Source organism: Elgaria multicarinata, chromosome 1, assembly GCF_023053635.1.
Source record: "Elgaria multicarinata webbii isolate HBS135686 ecotype San Diego chromosome 1, rElgMul1.1.pri, whole genome shotgun sequence".
Classification (NCBI taxonomy): Eukaryota; Metazoa; Chordata; class Lepidosauria; order Squamata; family Anguidae; genus Elgaria; species Elgaria multicarinata.
In genome coordinates this window covers 107,540,745-107,565,378 of record NC_086171.1, presented here as the reverse complement: position 1 = coordinate 107,565,378, position 24,634 = coordinate 107,540,745, and the positions used below count along the sequence as shown (strand labels likewise).

The following is a 24,634-nucleotide window of genomic DNA, read 5'->3' as shown; positions in this document are numbered from 1 at the left end:
TTCAATCGCAGCTTTTAAAGCTCAACTAAAAACTTTTCTTTTTCCTAAAGCTTTTAAAACTTGATGTTGTGCAGACTTTATACTGTTAGTTTTACCCTACCCTGTGCCTGCTTACCCTACCCTGTGCCTGTTTGCATTCTCTTCCCCTCCTTATTGTTTTACTAGGATTTTATTAGATTGTAAGCCTATGCGGCAGAACCTTGCTATTTACTGTTTTACTCTGTACAGCACCATGTACATTGATGGTGCTATATAAATAAATAAATAAATAATAATAATAATAATAATAATAACTAAAAAACAGAACATGGAATGGGGCTCTGCAAACAGAACCAGGCTTGATTCTCAGGTGTTGGTTATTTCTTCTACAGTAATCCACTATCAATAACTTGGAATAGTTTTCCATAACCTTCCTAACTTAAGAAAAATTAAGAGAACCTCAGTACACCAGCAAAATGGTGTTGGGTGGCTAACCCTACAGAGGTTTACATGAGGATCCTTTCAATTTTTGTGAACCGCCCAGAGAGCTCCGGCTATTGGGCAGTATAGAAATGTAATAAATAAATTATATATACCAATACCGTTAGGATGGGCAGGGAATTTTGCTAGTTTTTCATATTTTCTTTACTCATTACTGTACTACCCCAGATCCAAAGCAGCATCAAAACCAGAATAGCCTCAAATAATAAATGAAAATACCTTAAATTGCAGCCTCACTGAATATAATATAATACTTGCAGCCCAAGAAACCAGAAATCATTATAAAGGAGGATGGTGGTGTTCTTAAGACAGGACTAGCTAGAACCCTTGAATAAACTCTTCACCTTTCAACAAGTGGCTCTCTATATAGCACGAAGAACTTTTTTTTAAGTTTAGGTTTTCTTAAAAACAATGGAATTATAATCCTGAACATTGCAATTCCCCAAGCAGCTTTTTCCCTCCAAAGCATAACACTTTCTAAAAATAAATGTTTGCGGTAAAAACACAGCTTATTTTACATGTACGTATAAAAGTTATTTTGCACAGTAGAACCATTCATGCACCACACTACTCGCACAGTAACATTCAAAGTACAGACAAACATATACAGTGTCTAGCACAGTCGCAATAAAATTCTGCTTTTCCTCTTGAGACTTTATACATAGGCCCTTTATAATTCATTTACTGAAGGAAAACAGTTGCAGAATCAAACACACACACACACAGCAAATCTTAAAGCATTTTTCAGAGACAAATGCTCAAAATATTGGGGCACAGCAATTCAGTGATGGCAGGCTCCATAGCTCAGCGCTAGAGCACACACTTTGCATGCAGAAAGTTTAATCCCCGGCATCTCCAGGTAAAGGTAGTAGCTCTTGCCTGAAACCCTGGAGAGATGGTGCCAGTCAGTGTTGACAATAATGGGCTAGATGGACCTGTGGTCTGACAACTAAGGCAACTTCCTAATGACTAGAAAGTAAAGCAGGGCCACAATTTAAAAATTTGGCCAAAGTGGTAATGCAGAACTTTGGGGCAGGGTGGCAGAGATAAAATGATTGCTCCTCCTTAACCATCCTCATTTCGAAGGTCTATGCACCATGAGTTGGATCCAGATTTGCTCCTCCTTAACCACAGTTACAAGTTAGGTAGCCAGCTCCATAATTATGTAGTAGTGCCTTGAACTTCCCTCTCCTGCCTCAACCAGTGTTAAGGGTTAAATCAGCACTGACGCCAAGTCAGATTGGGGATAATTCACAGGTCCATAGTTTGGGGGTGCTCCTGGATCCATCTTTGTCACTGGAGTCCCAGATGACCTCGATGGCCTGGAATGCCCATTATCAACTTCGGTGGTACACCAACTAGTGCCCGTTCATGCACACGTAACCTCACATTAGACTCTATGCAGAACGCAACAGCAAGGGTGCTCACAGGGACACCTAGCTCCGCTCATATAAAACCTGTATTAAAAGAATTGCACTGGCTGCCTGTTAGCTACTGAGCCATATACAAGGTTATGTTGTTATCCTACAAAGCCCTAAACAGCTTGGGACCAGCATACCTAGCAGACCGCTTTCCCTTATATACACCCGGACAACAACCACGATCTTCAGTGGAGGTCCTACTGGCCATTCCGAAATGAATGGAATACCGCCATGAAGAACCTCAGTGGTGGGCCTTCTCTGTGGCAGCACCCACCCTCTGGAAAACCCTCCCTTGTGTGGTTCCTGAAAACATACCTTTTACCACAGGCTTTCCCTGGTGTGTGTGTGTGTGTTTTAACTTAGCTAGGTTTTATATTGCTTTTTTAACTGTTAATGTTTTTAAATTTATCTGTACTTGTTTTATAGTTTTTAACTGTGCACTGACCAGAGAGCTTCGGCTGATGGGCAGTATAAAAATGTAATAAATAAATGAATAAATAAATAAATTCCGATCTACTGGGCTTCCAATCTTTTCGCTGTAGTTAAAGGGAATCATGGCCCCAGTTCGAACATAATGCTAAGCTATAGTACCGTATGTGCCTCTGGCTTGCAGGTTCCCCTTTCCCCTCTCCTCTTCCAGCATAACTACAAGGAGAAGGTCCAAAACTTTTGCTTGTGTTATAGCTTAAGCGCACTTCTCCTGTCATCTGAACCAACATATATGGGTTAAAATGCTAGCTATGGCCCGTTTGAAACACATCAAATTGAATACGTTTGTTCGAAATAAATGAACTTAGAGAGCAAACCTATGCCCTCACAACAGTTTCTGGGGGATGGTGGTGGTGGCATAGGACACTTTGGATTCCTGAATACAACATCAGAGACTGTGCTCTGACCTTGGACCCAAGAGTCTGAACTTGCTGTCCCTCCTCCTCACAGCTGGCATAGAGATAAATGCACAGGCTGCCTTTCTGAGGTCCCAAAGGCAACCTTGGATGGCAGACAAAGGGGGACATGCTGGTGGGTGGGGAGGGGATGGCTTACACCATATCCCCAGGCCCCTCCTTCCTCCCTTCCTCAGTTGGACAGGGGAAAATGCCCATCTTGTTGAAAAACAGAGCAGGACGAGTGCGGAGGAGAGTTTGAAGGCTGACGGGAATCCCAATTGGATTGTGTCCTTTATCATTCTCATTGTGCTAAATTATGACTTAGTGTGATATTTGAATGCTCCCAGTGTTACAGCTGCATCAGACCCAGGGAAACCAGAAACAAAACTTGAACCATCTGACTTCTAGTTTGGTTTAACAGAAAGGTATTTCTTCTATCTGCTAGTCAGGGTGTATTGATCTTTCGGTGTTTGTGAAAGATGGTCTTAGCTCCTTAATTATATATTTTTGGATGTTTTTTTCCTAGCTAAGCATTAATATGCCAGAGCATCAATAGCTGCCCAGCCTAACTGCTAAGAACTGGCAGATGGAGTAAAGCAGGGGACCAGCCTAACTCTGTCCACCTGCCAGAGCTTCAACTGGAACGTCCCCCCATTCCAGTCGACACAACTCCCATCTTACATTTGCCAAGAGGTGCCCTATGGGCATACGGCCTACCACTTGCCTCTCTTGGTGACACTCAAACAGCACCTTCTGAGAAGTTCTCCTACAACCGAAAAGTGCAAACCAAGGATCTGCAGAAGTGTGGAACAGTTTAAATTTTAAGACATCATGAGTCAATTTAGAAGTCTCTGAAAACCACAAGCTTTTCTTTTTAAAAGAGGACTCCAACAATACTTGTCAATGCTTGCCCAATTCCAAATCAAACCAAGTGAAGTCTCACTAAATAGGAGCTTCAGATCATGTTTAGATTCAGGATATTTCTCATGCTACTAAGGAAATTTCTAAAGAAGCTCTAAACTCTTCCAGGAGAAGAAAAATTAATTATCATATCACAGAAAATTGTCATTCCCCTTGCCTGGTTTCCTCATGTGAGAACCTTGTAAGCAGGAAGAATTAGATTCTTTTTCTTCTTTTTTTGGCCTCTGATGTATCCAAAGTGACTAATAATGAACATGTGAGGGCAGGAAGCTAGTGAAGTTTTGTGCAGTTACTTGGAAGGCTGGCTATTGTGGTAATATATATTAAAAACTTCATCCATGAATATTCTATCAATTTAATGCACTGCAATACATTTGCCTTTTTTAAAAAAAGGCAATTAAAGCTTCACACCTGGAAGAACAGCACATATAAACAAACATCTGCGTAAAACATCTAAGTAAAAATACACCTCAAGAGTATGGAGTTCCCCAATTGATTTCTCCCAGTTTTGCATGTGCACTTCACACGTGTGTGCACACATTAGCTACATTGCTCAAAGACAAAATCTCTAAATGCTTAGACATCAAATCTAGTAAACCCAATACCCTACCCTTCACCACCACTGCACTGCTTGCAAGCAAGACAGGTCCTGTCCTTTGATGCCTTGCCAACCATTCAAAAGATGGTCCTGCCCAAAGCGATGTGTGCCAAACAAGATTGCAGAGAGAAACCCGACAAACATTCCAAGGCATATGTGCAATGAAGCAATGCTAGAGAAGCAGTAGGAGTCAAGAGGGAGTAGGAGAAGGCTACTCCCCAAACACTTTAAATTGCTGCAGCAGCACAGGAAGGCGCAAACCTCATTTGGCTCCTCTCAATAATTAAGCAGCCCCATTGAAGGGATTGCCGCTTCCCTCCTTGGGATCGTCACACCAACAGCCTGAAAGAAAAGACATTGCCTGCCCTTTCCTGGAGACAATTTTTATTCTCCATACGCAATACAAGCTTGATTCAAAAGGGCCAAGAGAAGCATTTGGAGCCCCAACAAAGAAGTAACCATGACCGGTTGCTCCTGCACACCAAGAGTGGAGTGGACAGGGAGAATAACAGGGGTCAGACTAGTGGGAGAATGGGGCACAAAGGAAAATCAAACCACTTCCAATTATTTCTTCCCCTGATATTCCATTGTTCCAGTGAAAGTTACTTAGAGTAGATCAGGAATGCTGTTGTTGTTATTTATTAAATTTATGAATTGCTTCCCACCACAAAAAAGGAATCTCTTTCAGATTTACACACACACACACACACACACACACACACTGCAGAAATCCATAATTAATATAATATTACAAAAATTCCAGAAAACCCAAAATCAATATAAACCATAATCAGTGCTATACAAATAAACCTAAATACCATCAAAACATAACCTAAAAACAATATTATACAAAAAGTGTTCATCCACAATACATAAAATCTCCTTCGCCTGCTCAAAGCCTAGAGTGAACATCACAAAAGCAGCCTACAATCGGGCCTTAACTAATGTTCAAATGCCTGGGCAAATAAGTATGTCTTTGCCTGGCACCTAAAAGATGGCATCAGGTAAGCTTCCTTGGGGAGAGTGTTCCATAAACACAGGGCTAACACAGAATTGACACCCCCTAAGTTTCTCTCAGAGGGGGGTACACAGAGAAACACTTCTGAAGCTGAATTCAGGGACTAGGTTAGGTTCATACAGGGAGAGGTATTGAGCTCCCAAGCCATGAAGGGTGTTATAGGGTAAAACTAGTGTTTTTAATTTGGCTCAGAAACAAATTGGCCACCAGTGCAAGCAAGCTAGAATCAGACTTATATGTTCACATTGCCTAGTCCCAGTCAACAACCTTGCCACCAAATTCTGCACTAGCTGCAGTTTCAGAAGCATATTCAAAAGCAGCCCAACAGACAACATATTGCAGTTATCTAACCTAGAGATTACCAGAGCATAGACTGATGCTAGGTTATCCCCATCTAGATAGGGTCACAGCTGGGCTACAAGCCAAAGCTGGTAGAAGGCACTCAGGACCACAAAGGCCCCCTGAACCTTCAATGACAATGATGAGTCTAGAGGTACCTCCAAATTGTGCATCTGCTCTTTCAGGAGGGGTGTGACCCCATCCAGAGCTAGTTGCAATTCTCCCATCCAGACACCCACCGGTAGATACTCAGTCTTGTCTGGATTGAGCCTCACTGGTGCTCACCAAGTCCATTACCAAGGCTAGACACTGGTTGAGCACATCCGTCACCCCACCTGCCTGAGATGAAAAGGAGAAGCAGAGATGTGGCATTTGATGAAAATGCATCACTACACTCTGGATGACCCCACTCAGCAGTTTCATGCAGATGTTAAACAACATGGGGGACAGGACTGACCCCTGCAGAACCCCACACTGGAGGCTCCAAGGAGCCATGCAATATCCCTCAAGCCTGATGACTACAATTTGGAAACAACTATGCAAGTTGGAGCAGAACTACTTCCCCCAATTCCCAATATGGACAGCCAGTCCAGGATACAATGATCGATGGTATCAAACACTGCTGAGAGATCAAGGAGTATCAACAAGGAAACACTCCTGCTGTCTCTCTCCCTGCATGGGTGACATCATACAGGGCAACCAAAGCAGTCTCAGTACTAAAACCAGGCTGAACCCTTACTGAATTGGATCCAGAAAATCTGACTCGTCCAAGAGTGCCTGGATCTGGAGAGTGACCACCCACTCGAGGAGAGGGATCTGCGCAATCGGTCTAAAACTGTTCAGATCTTCTGGATCCAGGAAGGGCTTCTCAAGGAGTGGTCTTACTGCTACATCTTTCAGACTGTATCAATGAGGTCTAATTAGAACAACCCTTTTCATTCAGTAGTACATGGGAGTTACTATGTGCACAGTGACCTTAAATCTGGGGTCCTTCACTACTCACAACATTGTCCAATAGCCAGAGAATAACTGAGTGGGAAAATGGAGGGGGGAAGAAGAGGGAGATGGGAAGGAGAATGCCCTCTAACAATTGATAGAGAATATATATAAAATAAGTGTGCTTATTTTAAATAAACCAAAAGATACAAAGAATAGCAGAACATGAATAATTTACATCAGTGGTTCCCAAACGTGTTCAGGTAACCACCCCCTTGGTTCCACAAACTCATGCCCAGTGCCCCCTACCCTACCCTATGAAAATCATTATTCAGAATAGCGGTTTTCAATGACACACTAAGGAAGATGATAACAATAAAATTTGAAACAGTAACAATTCATTGAATATTTATTCAAAATCCAATTACATTTTTTTAGTTTATTCAGTTAAACTTGATCCAGTGATATCATCTTTTCAAAGTCTGATAGTCATTTAGCAAAAATATTAGATATCACATTTAGTAACTAGGGTAGATAGAGTACCTCACTATTCTTTAAATGCTTAATGTGATGGATGGGCTTGATGAAGTGATACCAGTTTCCCGATGTCTGGTTTAAAGTCACTTAACATGAGTCTTAAATCACCATGTTTAGTAATCTGTAGTCAATTTCTTTGCTTGGAGAGAAGTAGGCAGACCACACTAAAACCACATTCCACCAAATATGATGTTGGAAATGCAACCAGCAGCTTCTGAACCACTCTCCATAGTGCAAGATAGCGGGGCACATCAAGCAGGGTATGTCTCTTCATTAGCATTTTGGTGCTTTTGAAAAATTTCAATTCACCGTTAAAAGGACTCTTCTTAAACGGTATTAATACCTGTGTGGATTCTTCCCCTATATGGCTTGGGACCAAACTACCTTCTCCTTCTGGGTCTTAAGAGCTTCTGGAGAGGCGCTTCTTGGAAAAGGCCACCTCGAGCGCCCCCCTGCTGCCCCTTTGCCTCTTAGCGCCTCCTGCTGCCCCTTGCCCCTTAACGCCCCCCCATGCAATCCCACCGCCCCCAAGGGGGCAGTACCTCCCACTTTGGGAACCACTGATTTACATGGTACCTAGCTTGTGACATGACATTACTGAACAACTATAAACTCCATCCAACGAGCGTTTTATTGCATGCTCATTACTGGGCACTCACGGAGTTTGCTCAGGTCCCTCACATGACGTTGTCTGCCTCCCGCACGCCTTCCGCCCCTTCTGGACTTCCTTGTGCAACAACAGCAAAAAACCTCCTTAAGTCCGATTTTTTTTTTTTAAACTCAGAATTGCAGCTCTCTCCTGCTGTGTGCAGGAGAAGCAGTGCCATTAGAACAGCAGACTCAATGGGCCTCGTGCTCGTTCTGTACTTCCTCTTTTGAAAAGAGGAAGCAACTGAGGAACAAAAACCACCGGCGGAGAAGCAAAGGTAGGGAGCGTGTTAACCCCCGGTGCGATGGAGCTTTTAATTTCTTCAAAACTGTATATTTGAACTTTAAATACAAACTTAAAATATTATTAAATTACTAATTGCACCATTTCGTATGTCACCACAAATCCCGCTCCCAGGTTGATTAACATTTGACTGCCACAATTTCAAACTTCATTACACACTAGCAAAAGTGCAAGATCAAGTTCCCAAGTAGAATAAAAACTGTGCGTTGTAGTCACAAGTTCAGCAAGCAAGCTTCAGTAGAAGCTACAAACAGACTCAAATCAGCAGTTGTAGGATAGAGGTAGGAGTGGGGCGGGGAGAGGCCAGCTCAAGCTTTAGTTCATTCCCATCATTATTCTTTACAATGTTTTTGTTGTTGCTGCTGCTTCCTGTAGTTTTGCTATTTCATGCTCACTGCAAATAAAGAAGGACATTTAAGGCCTCAAAAGTGAGCAATTGTCAGCAACAGGTGGTAAGGAAACAGTTAATTCAGCAACGCAGAAACACATATTGAAGCAGGCTTTTAAAAAGAATCTACACAGTATATCTGTATGGCACTTACTCAACCAATTTATTAAACCTACTGGCCAATCACCAGGAACGTTGCTGTTGGTAACCCTGGCAGAAGAACTGAGGAAACCCCCAACACTGAAAAATAGCAAGCAAGAATTTTGTCAGGGGTGAAAGTAATGCTTTCCTCTATTTCCCCTACCAACAACCACCTAAGGAACGTTTTGTCTGAGATGCAAACCCAGTGACACACCCACAAAAGGTTTTCCTACAACCCCTTGCACAATCTGGGGGTTTGTAGCAATAATTCTCCCCAAGATTACTAGCTCCATTCAGAGAGAACAGTGCCAGTTCTCACCAAAGCTGTATTTTCAGTTTGCCGAGACATTATTGATACCTATTCCATCACACATCCATTAACTCAAATGGCATCAAAAAAGCAAACCACAGTACAATTTGCAAGCTCAAGTCCTGATTTTAGCAGCTTTTTTTTTTTTTTTTGAGGAGAACAGAATGTTCTTCAGGCAACTTTGTGGCTGGGGGGGGGGGGGGCGGAATTGGAGAGAGAAACCAGCAGAGCAAACAAATAAAGAAATCACAAGGGAAGATAACAATACCTGAGAGAAAAGCAACATTTTTGAAGGCTAAAATTCCTAAGCACACTTCCTAGGAATTTAGTTGAAGCTGCTTCCAAATTGATATGTTTAAGTTAAAGCTGCGAGAGAACTACTGAATTTCAACATAATTAATAAAAATAGTCAGAAGCCATCACAGTTATTCTAATCACCCTAACCCTATTTATTTTGGTTTTATAACTCATTCTATCCCTAGAAAAATGTTTATCCATCCTAATTTGTCTTCATAAAAATCATACGATACAGGCAGCTTATGCCCATTTTATAGACTGGCAAACTGAGGCTCACTGATATATTCACAGCCACCAGTAGGATCCACAGTTGAGCTGGAATTTGAACAAACCCCATGCTAAAGACCATAAGCCCATTCAGCAACTTAATCCACACTACCTTACTTGCTCCCACTGCAGGATGCTTCTGCCACCCTCGGATTGTACTTTACTGCTCATTTAGTTCAGCAAAACAAAAACAAAAACAAACACCTCTTACTTAACAGAAATAAAAAGAAATCCCCGGAGAAGTCAACTCAGATACTTTTAATATTCTGTATTCTTTAGGCAGTATCTCAGCCCTCCCTCACATTTGCAATATCAGAAATGATATTCATCTACCTTGCAGGGTTGATCAATAAGGATTACTGAGACAGAGGCTGCGTTCAGACAATCAAATCCTGGCTTAATAAATCAAGCTATGCATGAGCTTTGTGTACCCACATGCAGCCCCTTTGCTCCTCCCTTCAAGAAAGTGGGGAGAGATAGTTAGCCATAGCTCCCTGTTACATCTGAAATAGAAACTAAGGTTAATAGCTTCCAAACAAGCCAGGATTCAGAAGCCAACTTTAAACCATGGCTTCATATCCTGGCTTCTTTGTACACCGTTAAACATAGTTTCCCAGTTCAGATGTAATGAGATGCTATACTTAGTTCTGGGTTTCTCGTGTTTTAAAATACCCAGAATATTTTAATTGCACTTCACTATAAAATCCTTTTTGTTTTGTTTTAAATCTGCTGCCTATCTGTGTATGGCTAACAGCCTAATACTTTGCATGTTTACTCAGAAGCAAGTCTGTCCAAATCCAATGGGGTTTACTTCCAGTTAAATGTGCAGAAGACTGTCGCTCAACTTTTGCCATTTGGACAGGGAATTATTTTTCATCCTCTCCATAACAGTCATGATCTCACAAACGTCTCATGTCTCCAGTCATACCTATTCTTTTCTACACCAAAATCTTTAAACAGTAGGCCTATCTTAACAACAAAGACGATCCATTCCTTGGTCATCCTACATAATATTTTTTTCAGTACCTTATCCAGTTATTATACTGTTTGCTTTGAAGGTGTTCAAATGCGACAGCACCCGTTGCACTGAATAGGGATTATAGTGACAGCTTGAACAGCATCCCATTGGGCTACACTAAGATTTCATGTATCACCTGGGCTATTTGATTAAGGGCTTAGTTTATTTAAATAATGTAGCCACATCCACTACGGTGTAATGTTTTCTAACCTATAAATAAAAAGCTAGTCATCAGCAGCTGGAGGAACTATTATATATACAGCAAAGGAATCATAATGAAACAACATACATACACATGTAATGTGACTTACTAATTCAACAACAGTCACTAGCACTGGTCTTTCCACTACCTTTAACTACTTACAAATTAAGGACATTTAATACAGTATGCCACACCTTTCAACAGGTCGCAAACCTTGATCATTTTTGCAGAGAAAACCCATAGCATCCTTAGATCAGAAATTAACTCAGGCCTTTGCTAGACCTACTGGTAAGTCCGCAACAGAGGAGGGGAGATCCCGCGATGCGAGTATCGCGGGATGTCGCCCTTGTTTACACATCAGGCGCAGTCGCGCCCACCATTTCTAAAAAAACTTTTAAAGGGCTGGCTGCGCACAAGCGACGAAAGGTAAGGTGTGGGGTTTTTTTTAAAAAAAATTGATTTCCCCGCTCCCCCCACCCTGCCCCCGATGGGCGCAGCACTCCTGGGGAGCACTGCGCCCCATGCGCGGAGCTGGCTCAAGTCGTGGAAATGGGCCACACACTCAGCCCGTGACCGCAGGAAAAATCGGAGCCAAAGGGGTAGGCTATATCCCGGGGCCAGGGAGGGTTGATCCCTGCTTGAGCCCGGGATCCCCTGTGCATCATCTGGACACAGAGGGACTATCCCAGGTATCACCCCAGGATATATCCTGGTCTAGTAAAGGCCTCAGTGACTGTCAGACAGGTTCAGCCAAGTCTTTTTCAGTCCTTTCCACTCCACCCTTCCACTTGCGGTTAGAGCTCTCCCAGTTGCAGCAACAACTTAGGGCACAATCCTATGCATATTTATACAGAAAAGAGTCCGGAAACTGGGGCATGCTGGGAGTTGAAGGACTTCTTTCTGTCTAAGCATGCATAGGATTGCATCTTTAGTAATATAAACTAGTACAGCAGGACTTACACAAACCAAAGGTATAGGAAGACCTCTCCAACTTGGTGCTCTCCAGATCGATTAGACTACAATTACCATCATCCCCAGCCAATATGGTCAATGGGAAAAATCAGGCTCTCCTAATCCTATAAAAAGAATCTCATTTCAATTATCACCTGAATAATCTGTCATTTTTTTCCCTATTTCAGCCATGGTAGGTTTTATAATCTCATATCCGTTCACTCCTAAATAGCTTTGCCTTATTAAGAAATGATCCTTATCATGCCTCTTGGCCTCCGATATGTTTACGGTTCAACTATGCAAACACTTTAAGACAGAGATGGCCAAATTTTGTACTCCCAATTCCTCAGGCCCTGTGATTAGGTTGGTGGCATTTAGAAGCAAAGCCTTGAGAAACATGAAGTACAAGAGATCAAGAATTGCACACAAAACCCTTCTTTCAGAAATCTATTTTTAATGTGTTTTTATTCTATTTTTATTTTATTTTTATCTTGCACATCACTCTGAAATTTTGAACAGGGAGTGGTATATAAATATTGTAAATAAATAAATAAAATCCAAAGAAAGGTTTTTACCATTAAAGTGTGGAAGATCTCAAACTTTTGAGAGGAGGTCTAATTTTCTTTAGAAGTGAAACTGTAGGCAAAAATATTAACATATAATAGTTGGCAGGAGAAGGTAAGATTGTTCTGTGAGTTACCAGCTGGCCATCTCGGAGAAGGTAAAGGGAAATTTTCAGAGATCATGAAACATCTGGATATTACGGTGATATTAGCACAGAAGTAGCTATACATTTAGGACAGTAAGTCTGCTATTTACTAAGTTACCAAAAGCTGGGATTTTAGAATCCCAGGGTACCCCAGAACAGATTAAGAGAACGACTGCACTATAGAAGTACATTTAGAATCTTAAGTCATTTACTTTACTGCTCCTACAGAATGTTCATGTTTTTACTAAAAAGTAGATTTTTTTGACCATGTAAGTCACTGAACTAGACAACCTGGTGCCCTCCAGATATTTTGGACTAAAATTCCCACAATTCCTGACCCCTGGCCATGTGGGATAGGCAACCAAAACATCTGGAAGGCACCAGGTTGGCAACCATCCATTCCAGTAACAGGAGACCAATACATACACCAACATTAGAAGCAGCAGTGCCATAATCTTCTTCGGAGCAGACAGTTGCAAATCCAACTATTTTGTTTAGAGGGTCTTTTCTAAATACATTTTCTGTAAAGTGGATTTTATTAAAATGTGATTAAGAAGCGGGAGATGGTAGGGGAAAAACACTTTCTTCCCACAGCATCAGTTTATCTCAGGGGCTGCTTGTTTGGCCCTGTGGCATGTTTTCAACACAAACAAGAGGCTTTTCATCTTGAAAATACAACAGATCTGTCAAGAGACAGAAAGAAAGAAATCTATTTGTCTTTGAGTGTTAAAAAATGCTTTAGATTGTGACCAGGAAATGGAATTCCCCCTCCCTTTTGAAACTGATCTTCGTTAACACCAACCACCATTTGGTATTAAAGATATAGAAATGAAATTACTATCAAATGTACATGAATTTATTGCAAGACCAATTGAGAAACACAGATGGAAACGGAGAGAGAGAAGCATCTCAGCTGCAAATCTTTGCATTTCCACCTTCTTGTGCTTATAGATGGACAGCAGGTATGGATGGAACATCTGTAACTCTAAACATTCACCATGTCTCAGCTACGGGACTGTGCACAAGACGGCACATCACATGGGGATTCCCACCACCACCACCACCTTAAATGGAATTACACATTGGCATCTTATTTTCCAGTGAATCACTGTGCAGATTTTAAGGTTCTAAATCACAGAAGATTCCTTCAAGGACACGTCATCTACATGTGTCTAAAGCCAATGCTGCCTCAGAACACTTCACGGTCACCACATGTTGCACTATAACTCTACTATCTGCACTAGTTGTTGTGAAAGACTCTGCTGGAGCACTGGGAAAGATTTATTAGGAGTTGTAGGCCAAAACATCTTGAGGGCCACAAGTTGCCCGCCCCTGCCTTAAGGATCAGATTTTCCTCAAACCGGCTTGTCTAATTTTACTTTCCCTCTTCTACTTTTTCAGGTGCAATGCTCAAGCAAGTCAATCATCAATCTTCTCTTGCACTTTGGGTGCTTTTGATGAGACTTTTTACCATGCAACCATCCTGCCTCTTTCATGGAATTTTACAGGGGTTCCAGACAATGCCATCTTCTATTTGCATTCCTTACATGCTTTCCTGCTGCTGCTTCTGCCCTTTTTCCTATCACAAAAAACACACGAAGGAGGAAATGTAGAACTGCTGCACAAGATCTTTTTATCGGTAGCATTAAGAGCCATCCATTGGGAAACACCCTAGAGTACTTACAAACATATAATGGAGTGCAGCCAAACAGGTTTCCCCTATAGCTACTGTAAATGGATGTTGCAGCACAGCCGAATACTATCTTCTCTGTAGGGATGTCAGAAAAAAACGCAACAGAATCAAATGAGTTCAGTTTTCTATGAATCTGACCCACAGATTCAGCAGTGGACCAGCTTTTCCCGAGTTGCACAGATTCCATGGAGTTGAGGACCATGTTTTTGTTTTTTGTTTTTAACTTTCTGGAATTTTACACAAGTTTAGTCATAGACAAATATGTAAAATAAAAAAACAACGGCTGAAAATGCACATTTCCACTATAGATTAAAGCATTAAAACGTGCATTTTGGGAGATTTGCGCATTAGCACAAGTCCAAATTTGCATAAATTCAGGAAACTGGGGAAAAATTGATTCCGTCAATGAGTAGATGATCGAATGAAAGGTGCCTGACAATGTTCGACACCAGATGGAACCGACATCCCTACTTGTCCCAGGTCCAGAATATACACCAATACTTCAGAGGCCCATGTCTGGGAACCCTGGTCCCCAAACAGTTGCAGTGGGTGGGCAGGAGGGAGAGAAGGAGGCTGCCTAAATCTTCCCTCATCTGGTACGTTGCCCCTTCCAACCTCCTCCCCTGAGCCATTTCCCCTCACATCCAAAACCTGGCTGTGGGGAAAGTAACTGAGGAAAGAGAGGCCTGGAGTGAGAAAGCAACAGGTGTGAGATGGGTTAAGTATCTTCCCTCCCTCCCTCCCACCCCTTCGCTGCTGCAGATCGCAGTTTTCCTCCACTGCCTTGCAGCTGTTCAGTGGTAACCCAGTTTCCCAAACCAGATTTGCTGCCAAACCTTTAACTCAACCCGGAGCCAAAAGAAAGCTCATCCAGTTTTGATACCAAAAGCATTATCTAATCCAAGAACTTTTCTTACTCCCAAACTTGGGGAATTTCCAACGGGATCTTTTGTCGAACAGTTTTGGAACGCAGATGTGTTTTTCATTTACTCGAGGAACCTCTTTCAAAGGATACGATGAATAAGTACACCACACCAAGAAACTCTACTAAACCTCATCTGGGCAATGGCAACGACTAAACATCCCCAAAGCACTGAAGAAGAAAAACTTTCTCTAAGAAACAGCAGGAAATATGCTGGAAATGAAATTGCTCCCCAAAACATAGGGAGACAATTGCATTCACACACACCCTGCACCCTTTCCTGAGCAATCTTGTTTCCTCTTCTATGGAAATTATGATTTTGAGTTTCCTTGACGTTATTCTGCTCTTAACAATCCCACCTGGATCGCACAGCATGTATTAGAGAATCAATTGCTCCCAAGAATTAATTGATTTGTACATATCACACCCTAAGATCCGATTGTACAATAAAAGTCATTTTGCTACAGGGCACGGTTTAAAAGCAGAGGCAGCGTCAAATTTGTAGTACAGCCTTACAAGTCAGGGTCCATTACTACTCGCACAAGAGTCCCTGGCACAGGTAACACGTAACAAATTATAAGGAGGCATTTGCTAACGAAAATGGAAACTTGATGTTTATAACTGTTCAGGCAGAAGGATCTGAACCTTAATCAGAAGTACAAGTTTTAGGGATTGCACAGTTGACAGTAATAAGGAAGTTCTCTCAACAACTGATTTCCTGATGCTTAACGTAAAGCTTCTTAATGCAAGGCCTAAATCCTCTTCCCATCCCCAAGGTGTTGCAGTAGCCATTTACAAAGAGTGCTGTGTGTTGCGTTTTGGCAGAAACGACAATTGCAGAAGTCACTGTATGTAAACTCCAATCATTTCAGTTACAAGAAGAAAAAGAACAGCTGCATTTTCTCTTGCATATGTCCAAATTTATTTATTTATTTAAAAAAAAACATGCACTACCATTATATTTATGTACATCTTGGGTACTCAGGCTTCGATGTACATTTCAATCCACCACCATCACCCTCCAACAGTGGCTTGTATAGACCTCCAAATACATAAACACAGGAGTTGAAAAGTTTGCTCCTGATCATTAAGTGAAGTATCATAAGCCGGAGTTTACAACAGGAATTTACAACAAGGCACATCCCTGTAGCCCAGAGACCAACCATTTCAGATTTCAGTAAGGGAAAGCAGAAAGATATATCAATAGTCCAGCTCAGTTTTATTTACTTACATTAACCAAAGTTCAGTGTAAAACCCTTCAGTAGTGTAGCCTTTTAGATGTCTTTTACACCTAAGGAATGTTGTCACTAAACAGTCACTAAAATTCATGCCATTACATCAGGCAGTTTCCACACAAAGAACAGCAATACCTATTGGTAGCTTATCTCTGAGTTTCTCAGTGGCTTTAGCAAATAACCCTGCCCCATAAGTTCTTAAAACATCTACGTTGGCAAAAAGGTAAACAGATTTTCTGAGCTTTTATAAATTCCAGTTATTTGCTAATGAGATTTCATAAAACTCTGACTCTTGGATCTTTGCACAGTGCACAATAAAAAAAGCTAGCACAGCAAATTGTCATTAGAGCCATATTCATAAAAACGCTGTGTGTAATATGTATCACCACTGAAGAGAATAACACTCAGCTATGTTTAAAGCCCCCATTCCTCAATAGGATTAAAATGTGAAAAACCAGTATCTTTTGAGAACCTCCTGTCATATTTTCTTGATTTTTACACCTCAATAATAACAACAGTGTTATCTAGGGTGACCATATGAAAAGGAAGACAGGGCTCCTGTGTCTTTAACAGTAGTACAGAAAGAGAAATTTCAGCAGGTGTCATTTGTATACATGCTGCACCTTGTGAAATTCCCTCTTCATCACAACAGTTAAAGTTGCAGGAGCCCTGCCCTCCTTTTCTAATGACCAGATACAAAAGAGGGCAGGGCTCCTGCAGTTTTAACTGTTGTGATGATGAGGGAATTTCACAAGGTGCAGCATGTATACAAATGACACCTGCTGAAATTTCTCTTTCTGTACTACTGTTAAAGACACAGGAGCCCTGTCCCCCTTTTCATATGGTCAGCCTAGTCAGCACAACTCAAACTTTTTTGTTTTGTTTTTTACACTAAAGGATTTCTGCCTTTGCCATGCCTGCTAGGCAATATCACAATTGCTATTCAGTGCACAGAACCTAAGAGCTGGCTAGAGATACGGCTATTCCTCAAGTATAATCCAAAACAAGGGAGCACAAACGCTCCCATTCTTGGCTTCTGAAAAGGCACACTTGCTATGACCCAGCTGCAACTCTACCCACAGTGCCATGTGGCACAGCCATGCCTCGGAACATAGGTAGGTTTTCTGCAAGCTCGTACAATCCCATCCACTTTTAACACCAAGCTCCAACAACACCGAGCAACGCAACTGCATCACAAAGCACCGCTGGCATAGCAACAGACAAGCCCACCGTGGTATTATTTTTACCAGAGGCCTCCACTCCAATTACAAACTCCATTTTCTCAACACAGTAGCGTGGGCTTCTGCCTATCTGATTTGCTCTAGAACTCGTACCACAGTCCTGAACTCTAGCATATGTCACTGTAACACAGGTGTTTTATGAAAGGACATTAAACTGCAACTCCCATCCTAACAGAGCTGCTGCTGCAACAAGTCTTAGGACAGAGTGTAAAACATTTCAGTACACCCTCTCCCCCAAATCACACCCTCAAACTGCTACAACAACACAGCATAGGTCAGAAATACATATTATATGGTATTTATTTAATGGTCCTGCACATTTCAGTAATCTTTCCAACAGCCCTGTGAAGTAGGCCAATTATTAAATCACAATGAATGAGGACATAAGAAGAGCCATGCTGGATCAGACTAGCGTCCATCTAGTCCAGCATTCTGTTCGCACAGTGGCCAACCAGTTAACCACGGGAAACCCACAAGCAGGACGTAAGAGCAACAGCACCCTTCCACCTATGTTCCCCAGCAACTGGTGTACATAGGCTTACTGCCTCTGCTACTAGAGCAGCCTTTCTCAACCTGGGGCGCTCCAGATGTGTTGGACTACAACTCCCAGAATGCCCCAGCCAGCTGGCTGGGGCATTCTGGGAGATGCAGTCCAACACATCTGGAGTGCCCCAGGTTGAGAACCACTGTACTAGAGGAAGCACATAACCATCAGGGCTAGTAGCCTTTGGAGCCTTCTCCTCCAGGAATTTATCTACCCCCCTTTTAAAGCCATCCAAATTGCATCACTACATCTTGTGGTAGTGAATTCCATAGTTTAACTATGCGCTGTGTGAAGAAGTACTTCCTTTTATGTGTCCTGAATCTCCCACCAATCACCTTCATGGGATGACCCCACATTCTAGTATTTTGAGAGAGTGAGAAAAATGTCTCCCTATCCACATTCTCCACACCATGCATAAACGTGTACATCTATATCATGTCTCCCCTTAGCCTCTTTTTTCCCCCCAGGCTAAACAATCCCAGCTGTTGTAACCTTCCCTCGTAGGGGAAATGTTCCAGCCCCTTCATCATTTTAGTTGCACCTTTTCTGCACTTTTTCCACCTCTACAATATCTTTTTTTAAAATATGGTGACCAGAACTGTGCACAGTATTCCAAGTGTGGCCACACCATCTATTTGTATAAAGGCAGCATGATACTTAGGGTGACCATATGAAAAGGAGGTCAGGGCTCCTGTATCTTTAACAGTGGCATAGAAAGGGGAATTTCAGCGGGTGTCATTTGTATATATGGAGAACCTGGTGAAATTCCCTCTTCATCACAGCAGTTAACGCTGCAGGAGCTATACTAGAGTGACCAGATTTAAAAGAGGGAAGGGCACCTGCAGCCCTCTTTTAAATCTGGTCACTCTAGTATAGCTCCTGCAGCGTTAACTGTTGTGATGAAGAGGAAATTTCACCAGGTTCCCGATATATACCAATGACACCTGCTGAAATTTCCTTTTCAATACAACTGTTAAAGATACAAAATCCCTGTCTTCCTTTTCATATGGTCACCCTAATGATACTGGTACATCATAATAAGCCAGAATTCTTTATAGAAGGACTCAACGGGGAGCCACAGAGCAGTGTGCCCCAGCAGACTAGATGTTCACAATAACCTAAAATTCTTAAGAAATCTGGCTTATTGAACTAACTAGTAACAACAGATAGCCCATAAGTCTGCCATGAAGAATGCCTTAAATGGAATATGGCCTTATATGTTTAGTATGTGTGCTTTTATAAATTGTATTGTATTGTTTGTTAAGTTCGTGAAGTTTTGTTTCGTCTTTTTCTGTAGAAAATAATAATAAAATGGTAAAATTCAAAGAAATCAGAAGCAACTCTTGATTGAAAGGCCTCGCTTTAGAGGTCTTTCCTACACACACATAAAAAAGGCAAGGAGCAGTTGTCAACAGAGATAAAAAATAGGGGCCTAAAATGGGAGAAGCCTGATGAGAGTCTCAGACACAATGGACATATAGAAGACACAGGCCACATCTGAACCCGGTGTGCAGTGTGACACAGGTGGCTTCTCACCCACCCCACAATCCCTAATGCAAACCACGGGTTATTACATGGGTAAGACGCCACTCCTGCCATGCCACACACTGGTTTCAGACAAAATGGCAACATACACTGCATATTATGGATAATTGTTGCAATTAATATTTTTCAGGTGATTATCCCTAGCAATTATGAGAGAATACATATATGCTTAGGAAAAACATATGACCCAGTGCGGAATAAAACTAATAGGTAGTGGAAGAGAGTTGAACTCTGTTGAAATAGATAAGTGGTTATCAACATGTCATGCACAGATCTCTCATTGCTAAAACTTAGTGCATCAATATTTTAGCACCTTTGTTTCCTTAAATTTAAACATGTAAACTGTAGGGAAAGTACATGCTATTGTCTTTACAGTTTAACAAGTATTCCCCCAAAAAAGTGTCTACATAATATTACATTTAAATCACATTAAGTGTGATTTATTCCCCCCCCCTCAAATATTTAAGGTATATGTGGTATATTACAACAGAAAAAATTAACATGGGGTACTTTGTTTTTAGTTTTGTTTACTAAATACAAGTAAAATAATCATACAAAATGAGATCACTCTTTTGGGCATTGGAAAATGATCCTATGCATTTTTTCCAACGCAAATTAACTTATTTTGCTTAAGAAAAATTTCCAGTTCAAAATCTTTTGAAAAACCCATATCACTAAGGCCATAGCTAGACCTAAGGTTTATCCCTGTATCGTCCAGGGGTCAAACCTGTTCATCTAGGTGACACACAAGGGATCCAGTGCTCAGGCAGGGGCGAACCCGAGATGATCCTAGGATAAACCTTAGGTCTAGCTGTGGCCTAGATGTGGAAGGCTGAAGTTCACTTTTAGATTGTGAAATAATTGGCGAAAGATTCTGGCTGCAGGCCCCACACAACAACCAGCCTTCCCTTTTCATACATAATGCTCAATTTTCAGCAAGCCCATTCTTTTCAGATCCTCTAAGCAACAGAAAAAGAGCTCTGCAAAACAAAAGCAAAGTCTGGGCACATCTGCCTCAATACCAATGTTGTAGAGTACTGTGTGTTGCAAGATGGGCACAGCACACAGATGCCATCTAACAACACCAAACCCCTGAGTCTGTTGCAAGACACAAAGTGGAGAAGAATGGCTTTCAGCCACCCAACGATATTGCACAATAAAACACACACCCTGCTGTGCTTTGCTGCCGCTTTAACATGGGCTATTAAGTCAGGAACATAACATGGTTCTTCAAAATAAATAATGGCATGCAGAAAAACAGAAGTCATAATCTTTGTGTCACGTCGTCCAGCAGCCTGTTATTCAGACACTTGGCAACATACCTGTAAATTACAACTTTTATCGATGCCAGTGCTTAAATCTTCCTCCCTGCCAGCCACACAGTGCAAGTGCAATTTCTGACAACTCACCCATGTCTTTAACCTTTGCAGAAAACTAATCATAGTAATGAACAGGGTACACACCCTCAAAATGCAGAGTCCAAAAGAGAAAATGTGTCAACTTCTCTTATATATCAATTTTATGTTGCACTTCAAATTGTGTTGCCATTAAGTATTTTAAAAATATAAAAACATCCCACATGCAATCCTTGATGTGAAGAATAAAAGGATATGGCAAGAATTATGCACTATAATGAAGTATGTGGGCGGGTCTGAATTAACTCCTCCACACCACACTGTCTAATGTGTTATGTGTGTTTCTACATAAATACTTCAATTAAATCACCTTTGGTATACAGGAAGAAGCATCTTGCCTCTTACTTGCAATGTCCTATTACTAAAGTCTACGGTGATGATTTTCTCACATGGAAATATTACAATAATTACATTCCCTTGAGGGCTGCAAGGAACTTTGATATTGCCTCCAAAAGCAGGTTTATAAATAACTACTTGTCTGTTTACCTGTGGTTAATAAGATTCACTCCTAGGCAACTAGCTTTATCAAATTTTGAGGTGTGTGGGTGTCTAGCATTTGAGGCCACAAATTATTACATCAGGTACAACTGGGCTAGTCAAACATTTTTGGACTAGGAACTTTCAGGGCAGTCTACGAATACATCCACAAAAGAATAACACTGGTGCCTAAACATTTGAAATGTTCTTTCCAGCTCTGATCTAGAAGACAAAACTTACAGCCAATTCATTCATTCCTTCAGTCCTCATATGTTTAGGCTCAACAAAAGAAGATCAATAGGATGGGGAACAGTGCCCATTTTTCCAATAACACATTATGTATTTATATATTTACAACATTCCTGTAAAAGCACAAACCCTCCCAAAGTGGCTTATACAACAAAACCACATACAATAAAATCCTGTAACAATGATAATATAGCCAAAATTGATAAAACCAACAAGGATTCCAGAAAGAACAGAAGTCCACTCCACCAAGGATAGGACATAATGTTTTAAATTATAGGAAAAGTATATGTAGGTAAAATATGAGAGAGGGAAACTCATTGTAAGAGCTGTACATTACTGGCACAAGCTATCTAAGGGAACATGTAGAATCTCCTCCCCATGGGGAAGGTTTTTGTTTTTAAAATGTGGACAAATATGTGTTGGGAATTATAAGTATAAGATTCCACTCTCAGGAAGTGGGGGTTGGAGCTGATGATCAATCAGTTCTCTTCCAGCTCTATGGGCTGGTCCACACCTGTATGATGCCACTTGACTTCTTAGAATCATAGTATAGCAGAGTTGGAAGGGGCCTCCAAGGCCATCGAGTCCAACCCCCTGCTCAATGCAGGAATCCACCCTAAAGCATCCCTGACAGATGGTTGTCAAGCTGTCTCTTGAATGCCTCTAGCCCACCACCTCCCTAGGTAACTGATTCCATTGTCGTACTGCTCTAACGGTCAGGAAGTTTTTCCTAATGTCCAGCTGGAATCTGGCTTCCTTTAACCTGAGCCCTTTATTCCATGTCTTAACCTTTGGAGAATCCCCAATTGGACATGTGACCCAATTCCAGCAAAAAGCATTTCATTCGAGGTCATGTGAGTGTCAGAATATATGAAAATTCTGACTGCATTGTCTTGAGTTGTTTATTTATTTATTTATTTATTTATTACATTTCTATACCGCCCAATAGCCGGAGCTCTCTGGGCGGTTCACAAAAATTGTTAATGACTTGTTTACATGCATGTCCCTGGATAATGAACATGTATATGTGAACCAGCTCTACCATTCTATGAACAGTCTTGCCTAGCATACAGAAGGGGTGTGCAATGGCATTCAAACCCGTGAGCAGAAGAGCTCACAAAAGTCTGAATCTCTGAAAGCAATCTTGGGGGATGAGAAGAGAGAAGAGGAAAGAGAAGAGACCAGTGATATAACTGATCCCTTTTAAAAGCACTGGGAGACACACAAAAGCCAGTTCTTCCTCCAGTGCCATAGATCCCCCCTTCCTAGCCTACAATAACCCACAAAGAATGACTGATGCTCCTTAAAGGAACAAGATGTTTATACCTTTAATTTGGGAGATTGAAGGGAGACGCCTACATTACCACTCCTGACAACACTGAATGCATTCGGTAAACAATCAGGAAGACCCCCTCCGGCCTCCCTGGGAGGGAGTGTAAAAACACATCATTGCAAAGTGTGTATGAACCAACGTCACGTGAGGGTAAGCACAGTCTGACATCTACAGTTAAGTCAGTGATGGTGTAAATGTTGGCTGTCTTACAGCCTCTGCATGTTGAAATGGATTTTCTGTTAAGTAAAAAAAAGGGGGGGGGGGAGGAAGCGGGGGGAGAGAGATCATCACAGAAGTTCTTCTCTCCAGCCAATTATTCCCAACAGGAAGCCTCTAGACAATTATCAGTACTGTTTGACTTTCACAACCAGAAAAACAACAACAATTTCTAACTCCGCTTTCAGTTACCACCACCACCCCTTTACACGACCGCCAGCAGCTACATGACTGGAATATATTCCAATTAATTTAGCCTCGTGATATAAGCATCGAAGAATGAGACGTATCCCTGTCTGGCTCCCTAGATGGGAAGCACAATTTGTCGAAACCCAAAGCATAGAAATCCATTCTATTTCTATTTCCTCCGGAATAATCCGAGGACAGGCAGAAGCACTTTGTAAGCTGCAGCACAACAACAACAACAACAAATCCTTCCCCGATCAGCCAAGCCAGCCTTGCCTGCGTTTATCTAGTAAGAGGCATTAACGACACCATACGGGGGTGGAACAACACCAAAATGCTAAATAAAAAAAAAGGTCAGCAATAAATGGGAGAGAGAGATGAAGATGGAGCCAAATCCCAGAGCCCCCTTATCACCTGCAAACACATACATAAACAAACACGCACGCACCAAGGAGCAAGGAAGGTGATCGCCCTGGAAACTTGGCTAGGGGGGAAGCTTGGGTGGATTTGCAGGGCTCCAAGCTCCTCTCGCAGCCTATGCAAACGGCAAACCTACACAAGCAAAGCAAAGTCCAGGCCTCCTTAGGGTTGGGGGAGGCAGCAGAACAGCAGCAGTCCCCCCCACCCCACTCCACCCCGCGCGCGCCTTCCCTCTCCAACATCAGCTACTACTGCAGCAGTGGATCTGGATTCTTCCCCCCCCCCACCTCAATCTTAGCGGCCTTCACTGCATATGTACATGGTGTGTGTGTGTGTGTGTGTGTGTGTGTGTGTGTGTGTGTGTGTGTGTGTGTGTGTGTGTGTGCGTGTGTGTGCGTGTTCAAAAGCGAGGGGGGGGGACAGGGACGCTGAAGGATTCCTAGGCTGCACACTCACCTTGGGAGCCCCACCACCGCCGGCCGGCCTGGCCTCCCCCCTGCCTGGATCTTGCGCTCTCTCACTCCGAGCTTCAGCTCCCGTTGGCGGTGCCGCTCGCCTGGAGAAGCGGGCAGATCGGATCCGGGAGAGAGGAAGGGAGGGAAGGAAGGAGGGCGGAGGGGGTGGGGGGACCGTATGGATATCTGCCTGTCCGCGCGACTGAGCGGGAGACGAGAGAGACGGAGGCACAGAGCGCTGGCTAGCTGCCTGGCAGGCGGCAACAGCCCAGGCGAGCGCTGGGCGGCCTCTCCGGGGAGTAAGAGGCGGGATCGGAGCGAGGAAGGGGCG

General features: G+C 42.2%; 1 protein-coding gene across 2 annotated transcripts in view; it reads right to left on the bottom strand.

Moving 5' to 3' along the window:
* Positions 1-24,594, bottom strand: part of C1H1orf21 (chromosome 1 C1orf21 homolog) — a 147,752-nt gene extending 123,158 nt beyond the window's left edge. The window contains exon 1 of one of the 2 annotated variants that reach the window (XM_063134685.1): positions 24,305-24,594. The gene's annotated coding sequence lies outside the window, so the exon portion shown is untranslated. Of the gene's footprint in view, positions 1-23,019; positions 23,040-24,304 lie in introns of those variants that run through there. The other variant, XM_063134693.1, reaches the window with a different exon arrangement.
* Between the last annotated feature and the right edge of the window lie 40 nt (positions 24,595-24,634).